At 38.7% G+C, this 12,089-nt stretch overlaps 1 long non-coding RNA gene across 1 annotated transcript in view; it reads right to left on the bottom strand.

Moving 5' to 3' along the window:
• LOC105250057 overlaps positions 1-12,089 on the bottom strand; it is a 99,163-nt gene that overhangs the window by 21,469 nt on the left and 65,605 nt on the right. The window lies entirely within an intron of this gene.

The raw sequence follows: 12,089 nt of genomic DNA, 5'->3' as shown, positions 1-12,089 counted from the left end.
AGATGGAGTTGAACAGTGCATAATCACGCAATCGAATTAATAACTTTTAAATTCTAATACTGTATACAAAAAAACAAACAAAAGAAGAATCCCTTCCTTAAATATAGATTAAATTAACAAATTAAAATTTCTAGATAAAAAATTCCTAGAGTTCAATACTTCTTTTCAATTTCAGTCAAACTAAGCTTAAATTAAAATTCCGCTTAAACAGAATCTAAATTAGACTAAGTTCTAAAAGATAACACATTCTTCTCAATTTAGATAAATCCAATTAATCCTTAAAATAAATAAAACAGACTCGCTTTCGCGGCTTGTGTTTTTCCCTTCGGCTTTTAGCTTGGTTCAGGGTGCCCGAATATCTCGGCACATTATTGACCGGCTCAGCGTCCTCGCGTGTCCGACGCTGTCGGATGCCGACGATTCCAAGAGGGCATCTCAGCGCCGCGCAGCATCGCGACGATGACAGGAGCCAAAGCGCCACGGCGTAGCCGCGTCGCGATGGTGCTCGCCGTGACGCGTGGCGCTGCGGCGCTGCGCCGATATGCCAGGGGAACAGCTGTTCGAGGAGGTTTCATTCACGTGCCTCTCTCTCCATCGCGCACCCACCTCATTCGCTCACTCTCCGTCGCACCATCGCTTCTCGATCGCGTTTCTCCGCGTCCTCGCGCTGGGACGCGCAGGAACCCGAGAGGAATCGCCCTCGTTCCTCACCCTATGCATCGCTATCGTATTCCCGCAATTTGATTCGACACGAGCGCTCCGCGTGAAAGCGAGCTTAATTTGAAAACGAGGCGATCGTTAGTCGCCCTTATTCCCTAACAGAATCATAGAAATTTCGCGAGACGAAGAGATAAATGTATCAGGTGATAAATTACTTCCGTCCGTTCATCCATCAATTTGTCCAATCTCGAGGACTAACGAAGCTTCACGGAGGCGCGCCTCGTCGCTCTCCGATGCCGAGGAGCGACTCGAAGAAGGAGGAACTCCCGTTCATCCGAGACGGAGATAAGTCGATGGCGAGGAGGCCGAGGGGCCAGTCTCACCGGAAGAATTCCGGCGCGCGTGGCCGTTAGGTACGTGGCGGAAAATCTCCGGAATTCGCGGACTGCAGCACCGAATTCAGTTGCTATGTCGCGCGCAGCGGGCGAACATGAGCGGCGCGGAGCGCGTGTCGCGCGCGCCAGTTTGCCGCGCGGGACCGCCCGCTCGCACGAGCTGTCACTGGGATAACACGTGCTCGAGAAGTTTAATCCGAGCGCGTAGGAGGAACATGCGCGCGCAATGGGAGACGGCAGGGGATTGACACGAGCGCGGGAGAGAGGCGCCGGGACGATCGCCACCTCCGTCCTCGTCATGCCAGCCTGCTCGGTTGTGATTAACTAAGGTTTAATCAGCTTTACAAGCTAAACTTCCTTTGTCGACATGCACGCGCATGATAATCCGCTGGACTATCTCGCCGGGTCCGGGCCGGCCAATACGGCCGAAAAACATCTTCGGCGTCGCCGAATCGAACTAATCTGAGTATGATAGTGTGTACCGCGCAACAGGAAGGCCGTTGTTCCTGTCGCCGACTATGGGAACTCGCGCCGTCGTCATCGTCCGGGAGACCTCGGTTTCTCTCTCCCGTAGAGCACTCGACCCGGCTTCATACGGTCCTAATACCGAAATTCGCGGAATGTTAGATGCAGAGTCTTTCGTGACGCGAGACGAGAGCACGTCCAGAGTGGCCGAGCGGCAACATGCCGACCGTGGGAATTGATAAAGTGTAAACATTGATTGTAAACGTTACTACGCGAAAGCTAGGAATCAGTAATTCATGTATCATTAGATTATATAACGATCTTCTCATCTATGTCACAATACGATTTTTTTCAATTATGATAAATTTGGCAAATGAATATCTATACGTCAAATTTGACAGTTACATGCCACTTTACCATGTGCTTTTAATTACTGAAAAAACATAAAATTCATGTACCTTGATATTATATATATGATGATGATCTTCTCATGTACCTTGATATTATATATATAATGATCTTCTCTTAAATAGATCTGTACGTCAAATTTGACAGTTACGTGCCACTTTACCATGTGCTTTCAATTACTAAAAAAAATATAAGAGACTGCTAGCTATTCGCTGACGTATTTAATTATTAACGTGTCGATTTCGAAATATAATGCAGGAATAATTTATCATTTGGAGAATAAAAGCTTCATCTCGCGGAAATGTGGCGAGTGACGTGACAACCGCACAGAATACCTTCTGTCGACATTGATTCAACGATGTGACGAGATCGAGAACTTCTTGCGCCGCATCGCTTCCTGGTTCATCCTTTCGCGACTTCGTCGCTCAATATTCGCCGAGGCGCAAACGCGACAGAGGCGCATCTCAATAGGGATTATTCGCATTCCTTAATTTCTTCTTTAGTTTTAATTACGAGGAACGTTTTCTAAAGTTTTCAGTCGAGAAACAATGCTTCTCGAGATAAAATGTGAAATGATATCATTATACATTTCCTAAACGAATACATTTCACATACACACATCGTTAAAATCAATTTTATAGAAAAATAATAAATTGACAAACTTGACAATCTACGATTATAAATTTAAAACGCTTAAAGACAATTTTTTTCTTAACTTGTCATATTGTTATATCTGTCAAATTATTTAAAATAATATGTATAAAAAATTGGCAAGATTTTTAATGGAAGAGGTTCTCAACCTTTTATATAATTTTTCCTTACTGTTAACTTTTACAGTAACAGAAATATTGAAATGCAACAGACACAATTAAATAAACTACCCATCTAATGCGAATTGAGCTTCGTGCTGATGAGTGTGAAGCCACAAAGAATGTCAGAGCTGTGTCGAGGCAATTGGCTACCGTGTACATCGTTGAAGGAATAGCTAATTCGTCGAGGCGAGGGAGAAAAACAAGTGGGAGTCTTTTCGGGCTGAGGAAAGAGAAGGAGAAAGAAAGGCAGAGGTTAACTCTGGGTGGGTTATTAAGGGTTCGCGTAATAACGTGTTTGCGAGAGCGCGCGGTTGCACGCACCGTTCACGAGGAACATGGCATCGCCCCCGGGTGCTCTCCGGACCCAGCATCTTCCAGGGTCTACGAAAACGTCGGTGTGGCCGCCCCCGACTCATGGGAACGTCCTCGGGGCAACACGGTCGACGGAATCGCGCGCAACCATAGAATCGCCATCGGCATCGCCGGAATTTTTCTTAGGAAATTATTAAGATCTAAGGCTCTTTCGCGCGCATTAAATTTTCGTAGATCTCCATAGTTTCTTTGAAGTCGTTATAAGTTGATGACAGTGGTAATCATAGAAATGGCAACTGTCATTAAAAAATTGCGATCGTTTATAAAAGTTTGCTATAAGATTAAAAAATTTCAAGATGATGCAGATGATTGATATTGACATATCACCTACTCTAGCTCTTATCGTGAAAGATAAATTATAAAATTTACATTCGTACATCATAAAAAAAATTTTATGTTAATATATTAACAAAATATTATCTTCTTTAATCAAAAAATTTCTCTGTCCGTTGAAACTCTCGCAACCTCCACGCGATTTCTCGATTCCTTCGTTCCGCGTGAGACTAGTACTTCTCTCCTTCCTGTCATCGCGCTTCTCTACGAATTCCAATTTCGAGACACCGTCGCGGACACCCGGCATCAGCAACGGAAGGTCCGAGACCGGTAGGCAATAATTTCGCAGGAATGTCGGCGGCGATTCCGCGGCTTTCGTGTCTGCGGAAAAGAATCTCGGGCCTCTCGATAACGGATCTCACGCCGGATTCCGCGCCGTGAACAAATTGGACTCTTCCGAACTCCGTTATTCTCGAATAGAACAGTCGCTGGGAAGATTAACCCCTCATTAACGCGATTTGCACTCGTGCTGGAATGCGCATAAAATATACAAGACACGAACATGAAAGATGAATTCATATAATTAAACATCTAATCTTATATCAAACTCGTAATAATATTTCATACTTTTATGACATTACAATATTTTATTTCCATTTTCCTGCTCGCTCTTTTTCCTCATATATTATCAAAAATTACCTAATCTTATCCAGAGATATTCAAAATTTAAAACAAACTTGCTATGAAAAATGCTTATCACAAACATAAATGTACTAAGTAATTCTGAGAAAACTAAAAAAGGAAATGACATTCTAAAAAGAAGATAAAGAGACAGTGGACGAGAAGCTCAAAAACCAAATGATAATGAGGAGAACGAGAAGAGGTAGAAGGAGACGAAGCAAGAGAAGAAATTAAGGGTGAGGGATGAGAAGGTGGCTGGCACGTATGTCAGATATGCGGGTGAGAAACACCCCGGGGGCGCCTCTGCTGTTCCGCCCACGTTTAAGGTACGCGTTGCGAGCGGGTCCCGGGTGCCCCCGGGGGCCTCGTGATAAACTCCCGAGAGACTCGGGTTCCTCACTCTCTCTTTCTCTTTCTCTTCTCACCAGCTGCAAGCTCGCACGCGATCTACGACTCTCGAGAATCGAACGCCCCCGCGGGCACACGCCGTCATCACGCGAACCTGCAGGTAGAAGGAAAGAGGGGGACGACGGACCCTCTCCTTGTGCCCTTTTTTGCGTTTCAGGCATCGTGGATAATCTCGTATCTCGCCGCGGTTCTTTCTGTAATTTCTACAAGTTTAGTTTTTTTTTTTCGGAACCTTACGAGTCTCGCATATTTCTCGTTGCGTTTTCGAGAAAACGCAATAAAAATGCATTTCAAATTACATTATAAATCATATTATCATATAATACATATAATCATTATTGCAAGGAATATAATTATCTCTCGAAAAATATGAAATAGTTGAAAATTTTTAGCGAGTTTCACAAGTCTTTAAGACGTGCAATTAACATTATATTAATTGATTGCAATTAGAAATTGAATTCGCGACGTAAAACATTTTTTTATTCAAACAAAGTTTCATCTAGTCTACCTTTAAATATTTTTGTCTTTCATAAAGTGTGCATATGCTAAAATCTAAAATATATTCTTATAAAAAAAAAAAAAAAACAGAAGAACAACGCCAACAATGTAACTAGCAATTCTACCAACGATCGAGTATTAATTTTTTCCCATTCACTTCCCTAGAATAAAAAATTCAAACGTTTCATATAATTATATATGATCATAAATGTATAAAGATTTTTCGCTACAAAATATAGTAATAAAAATAGTTTAAAATATTTTAAGGTATAATTGAAGACAAAAGAATTAGCGCGAACAGATGTTGCATTCTGTTATGCTGTTGTTATGTGTTCTCGTCGAGGCACAAAGCTCTTATAAGTTCCTCACACCAGGCGCAAAGAGTTCTCGTGTCAGACCTAAGAGGCAGTCTAACCACGCGGTAGCTCCGCGCGATCTCATCCGCGAGGAAGACCGCACTTTTCCCGCATAGCGGTCCCACGCTCTCGAGCGCATTACAGGTTCATCTCCGCCTACCAACCGCTCGCGGGGATACGATGCATGTCGGCGATCGATATGCACGATCAATTCGATCGAATTGATCGTGTAACTCGTACTACCAAACGAAAACGCGTCTCGCGAAAATAAAAAAAAAATCGTCGCCTATAAATATTATTTGCGGACACCGATGGGATAGCAAACTAAATACGCGAAAATTACAGCAGCATGGAAACTGAAAAGTCATATAAAAAATCAAAAATCCGTCATTCGATATTTTTTAAATAAATAAATCAAAATTTTAAATAAATAAAATTAATTAAATAACGTTTTAAATTGATTTCTTTGTCAAAATAAATAACTATATGAAATATATCGGCAATTAAAACCTAAATCATATTCTTATCAAAGTTAAGTATTAGTTTTCTTAATTTATTTAATTCTGATTTAAGCTATATAATGTGATTTAAATATATAAATCTAATTTAAATACACAATATATACATTTAAACATTTTTTTATTTTCATTTTTTAAACCGAATATGAGAAATAAAAAATAAAAGAAATTGAAAAGAGACATCGAGAACACGTGTGTGTCATTCGAAAACATTATTTTATCAAATAAATTAAAAAATCAATTTTTCTGAGATATAAAAATTAAAAACTAGTCAAAAATAGTAGACGAATTGAAAATATGCATTAAACGATTCAATATTTTTTAACATATATCAAACATTTATATTTTGTATTTACATGTGAATTTAATATTTGCACGAAAATATACTCTTTGATGAACTCTCTTTGATGTTTACAATTTTTTAATTTAATTTAATCGAAAAATCGTTTCAAACCACTCGATGTTGATTTGTGTGCGTAAAAACGACATGCTCGTGCAATTCTCATATAAATTCGTGTTATATAATCCCCACGCATCTTTCTCTTTCTAAAACCGGCTAATTTGCCAATATCTCGAGACATCTTAAACCGAGCCGAAACTGGGGACTTACTGTGCACAGGTAGCCAAATTGTACGCGTATATATGAATAGAGGCGACGATCTTCGTCGCACGCGGCGCGCCCTCGTGCGATTGTCATTAATTAGACAGTTGGCACGCGCCAGGTGAAGCTCGCTCGTGTTCACCTGCGACGAGTAACACGCGCACCCGTGTATACGGCACAAGCAACGCGGTTTTTCGGCTCACCATACCATCGCATTTGTGGCTTTTGTGTGTGACGATCGGCGCCGTTTATAGGGGTCGCCCACATGACATCTGACCCACATCCGGCCGATGTTCACCGGGCATCGATATCGTGCCTGGGCCGAACCATTAAAACGTCGAATAATTTCGAGTCCGCGGCGTGTACTCGAGGGGATTTACGACGGATCGATACACGCGATATCGTAGTATCATTCCGAGTGTGTCGTGTAATCTGCTCCTATGATCGACGAGATATTTTCCTCTTCATTTTAAACGTATATATGACATTATGATCACATTTAAACGTAATAGGAACAGATGATAAATGTCATTTCAGTCGGATTGTATATGTCAAATGAGCGATAAACTTTATAATCGTTTATTAAAATTGTTAAACACTTCTAATCATAAGATGTCCATTAAAAGATTTTTAAACTTTTGTTAAAATCAAATATTAATTTACTTAATTTAATCTTCAATGTATAATTTTTAATGTACAACTTTAAACTATTTTATTTCAATTTTTTAAATTTCGATTTATTTTTGTCAAATATATTATATGTCAATTAATATATGTTATATAGAAATAATTATTATTATGTAAAAACAGTAATTAATCATTATAGTAGATATAATTCGTGAATGTTCTCTCTCTTTCCAGATTTTTTTCATATTTTTCTATTAATAATTTTATATATTCATGTTTTTATATTTTTTATCTTTGTATAAGATCTTTTATAGAAAAGAAAATGCATGTTCTCGATGCAAAAACAACTGCCGCGTAAACGATACTTGCTTCTGTACACCTTCTGAAAATTAAAAGGCAACACCTGTACATGCACTCTTAAGCGATGTAACGTAATGGCGAAACAAGGAAAGAGAGTGTGCGAAATTAGGCGCAACGAAAGCGTCCGACACTCGATAATCGGGCAGAAATGCCCGATTATTAAGTATACAGGTGTTTACACCGGGAACCAATTCGAGATCTACCTGAGACGCTATCGAGAAAACGCCACGTGTAAATGATCTGTAAGAAATATGCGTATCAATGGTCTGAGTACATTAATTTTTATAAGAAAAAGTTTATTATGAATGGCAGCTGGTGTTTCTTGCGTCATTTCCAGTTTGATATTTATTCAATATTGACTTTTACGATGAAGATACAGTTACATTGAATTAAATATATTGCGTTTATATCGTCCATAAAGTTAATTAACTGCGAACATGTGTAGCTATATCAATTCTATTCAGAGCTAAAATATTGAGTATTAATAAAATTTAACGCAAATTAAAGCTTTTTAATTAATTATCAGTTATTCAATGAAAATAATCATTCAGATAAATTAATAGAATTTCCGAAATAATGGAATTTCGATTTTAACTGAACTTCATATAGGCTTCATATAACAATCGTTATATATTTTGTATATTTTCATGCTGAAAATGTCCATTCAAAAATATATAACTCATCACAATGACACTTTATCGAGCTATAATTAAACGCACCTGGATGCATGTGAGAGCCGCGACTTTCGAGATCGCAGATCAATTCGCTGTTGCGAAGTAACGCGCGTTTGCCCTGGCAGGCTTGTTAATGCAAATTTCGCTGTCGTGTCCGTGTGCTTTATCCCCCCTTCGCTCCCCCTTTTCTCTCCCTCTATCGCGAAGCGTTTCACCCTAATTTCCTGCGCCGTGGCACCTGACGGTGCACGAAGTGCAGCGCTGCTCGCGTGCTCACCCAGCAGCTTCCGGTTCCGGCGCGTGCTTAAGCATTCCGGCTGTTTGCACTCGCGAACGTGAACGTATACACGGATACATACACATATCCACCTGTCTGTCTATGCGTACGAGCGTCCGTTCGCGCGATGTGCCTCTCCTACCCTGGTGCCCTCTTCTGCCTCCGTTCCCTTACCCGCATTGTGCACCTGATGCATCGTGGAGTCGCGCTCGTAGATCGGCAGATAGAGATGTTAATGATCGCGAATTGAGACAAGGAATGGGCGCGTGCGACTCGACAAATGGTCCGCCGAAAATAATTACCATTCGGCTGTCTGAAAACGCCCTCGCCACAAATCGATTCGAAATCGACACGATTGACAAACTACGTTTCAAGATATCTTGAGAAAAATCGATGCTAAAATTCATCCAAGAAATCACTAAAATCAATTATCACAGAAATAAAATAAAATTACATTTTATTTACTGAATACATAAACAAATAGATGAATGGATTTGTTCAGTTAGATATATATAGTCTTATTATTTTGTGAGAGAACAAAAGCATATATAATAATAATAATATAATATTAAGATAGATGAAGCAATTTTTGGAAAAAAATAATAAGAAAATAGACAAGAGGCGTATCTTCTTGTCCACTGAAAATTCTCCTTAAAATATGCTTTGACACTCGAAAACGAATAGATAGATTCTTTAATGGGCACGTTGCAGGTGCGAGATCGGATCGGTCGGTCGTTCGATATTCACTCCACGTTTCACAGACGAGCGGTGACGCCAATTAACATCCCTGCGGGACGAGAAACGCGTTACACGATATGGTGTATTTGATGCGTGTCAACTGACGCTTTTCTAACACATTTTTAAATGTAACATAATGCGTTGTTTCTAAACAAGCTCTTTTCTAAACAACAAATGCTATTACTACAAATAATTGCTTGCAAACAAAATATCAATAATTTTGTAAGAATTTATACAAGATTATATTTTAAATAAAATTTTCATATGTTTTATTATCGAGTTTTACACGATATTTTTGATGTATAAATTATTGTGTTATTTTTATAATTTTTTCACAAGAAATTTTGCCGTGAGTGACGGTATTGTAAATTTATTAAATCCAAGTTATATATCCAAGTTTATTAAAAAATTGAGAAATTTTAAATTCATGCTCTCTCTTTAATATATAAAATTTCGTGGAGACGGATTAAAATTTAACATTGTATGCTTAATAGCGAGGGGATTACAGGTGAGGATCCAGTGATCTATCGACGCGGGAAGCTGGTGTCGGACAAATATTATCGTCGAAACGCATCGGACACTCGGGGCGGTCCAAATGCTGGCAATTAGCGATGGCAGGTGGTGATTACCAGAGGCCAAAATGATCCTCCTAAACACCGGAAACGTCCCTCTACGCCGCTCGGGTGTGATTCCACGACCACGTTGTATTAAGACGACTACGACGCGAGACTCAACTCTATGAAGGCGCAATAATTCACGAGCGATCGCGAAAGAAATTACCGGTCTCTCGACTCTTGTACAAGCACTAACGATCTCCCTGACCAATTACACGTCCCGCGGGTCGATAATCAAAGCCCTCTCCGCGTGTACAGTGATTAGCGCGATGTAGTTCACTCTGCAAGAAATAGATAAATTAAGAAGAGACTGACAGGAATATATTTCGTGGGATTGAAGTTTCTAGTCTGCGAAATAGCCGATTGAATTCTTGTCTTCCCTTCTCTTTTCACCGATATACGCGTTATATCATTTGATATCTTTTATAAGAGAATAAATAAATCCTTTTAGTAGTAACTTAAAGTACTACTTTTATTTTTATAATAGTTCTATTCTATTATTTTTATAATAGTTCTTCTATTATTTTTATAATAGTTTTTTTAATTTACTACTAAAATACCTTAGTAGTAAATTAAAAAAAACTTTTATAAAAATAAAATATGAAAAAAATTCTTATTCTTAAATAATTTTTTATTAAATAATTAAATAATTAAATAATTCTTAAATATTTTTTTATAATTCTTATTCTTAAATAATTAGATTATTTTGAATTAGATTTGATAAATAAATCTCCTAGTTTCTTATAGAATTGTAAATGTTAATATAATTATTAATATCGATGCTTTGGACACTTTGTATTTATGTGCTAAACAACTATATAGTAACCATACAATAATTAGAAGCGAAGCGTGATTATTCCCGAAAGCTTGCTCGTTTCTTACCCTCTCTTCGACACGCAAAAACAGCAGGAGAGAGGAAGAATGAAAAAAAGAAATCCTACATAAAAAGGGATCTCGTTTGCGGCCAACGCAGCACGAGGTTGTGATTCGCTGCCTGGCTGTTACCATATGTGTGCAAACCAAAAGACTACTAGTCAACCGTTACGCAAACGAACGAGCGGCTTGTGTCACGTGATGGTCGCTCTGAACATAAGTCCCATAAATCTATATAAACAGAAAGGACAGCCGGAACGATCATGAGTAGCAATCCAGTTAATCAGCTTGTTTCTGCGATTACAGTGTATATACACACATGAAGGGACTAGAAATAGAAATAAAATGTTTTTAATCTCGAACAGAAAATTCTCTGGTCGTCTATATTTTATATACTATCAATGTACAAAAAAATTAATTCTGCAAATCGAATCTCTTTCCCTTTTTATTTTAATTCATATTTATTAATATCACATTTATTATTTTTATTTCTTCATTAATTTGAAATCTAGGCTGCCGGAATCTCATTTTATTTGTTTCATTTCATTCATATGTTGATATATTTATGAATAACCATACACATCTTTACATTTAACAACTATCTCAAATTGTAAAAAGAAGTATCAATTTCTTTAGAGACGAAACGATTTTCAAGATATTAGAAACTGGACGACGAGAAAAAGAGATGAAGAAGGAAAGCTTTTTTTCCATGATCTACTTTTGGAGAAACGAAAGAAGAGAAAAGAAAAAAGAGAGAGGCCGAGCCTCATTCAATGGCCATAAAAGCCCAATCATAATCGCGGTATCATTAACGACATCGTGCGAAAGAAGTAATTAAAGCGCGCGGCTCGTGAACTCGAACCTGACCGACTCTTTCTCGGCTCGAATTAACGGCTCCTTCCCTCTCGTAGGGTTTTGCTACCCGTCTGCATCATTCCGCACGGCGTCATGACATCGGGTGCATCGAGCCCAGGAGAGACATGCCGTAGAAACGCCTCTACCTGCCCGCCGCAAAAAGTGAACCTGCCGGGCCGGTGGAAAGGCTCGTCGGCGCCTCTCCGTTTCTTTCTCTCTCCTCACTCTCCCCCTTTTTTGTATCATTACTGCTTACTTGTTAATCAAATCGCGATGAGAATTTCAAGATTATTATCTCTAGGCTCTCAAAAAATTAGATTAATGTCTAGTCGTCAATTCTTGGCAGTAAAAGATAGTTTCCGTTTCTCACGAGCGAAAAATACATTTCGAAAAATCCATGCTTAATTATTCTGGAATTTCTAACAATTTTAATTATTACTATACATATTTTTTCGATTATTAGAAATTATCAAAATCTGACGCGTTGACAAATTTCCTTCTTCACTGATGCCATGAATTTTAAAGTCTGCCATCACCTAAATGTCAATACTTTTTCAATTTGTGAAATGAATTGTTATTTTGATAACAAGGCAGTATTGCCAAAAGTAACTAGTAAGCACTAAT

The sequence above is a fragment of the Camponotus floridanus genome, unplaced genomic scaffold (genome assembly GCF_003227725.1).
Source record: "Camponotus floridanus strain SB8 unplaced genomic scaffold, Cflo_v7.5 scaffold98, whole genome shotgun sequence".
NCBI lineage: Eukaryota > Metazoa > Arthropoda > Insecta > Hymenoptera > Formicidae > Camponotus > Camponotus floridanus.
This window is presented reverse-complemented; position numbering and strand designations above follow the sequence as displayed.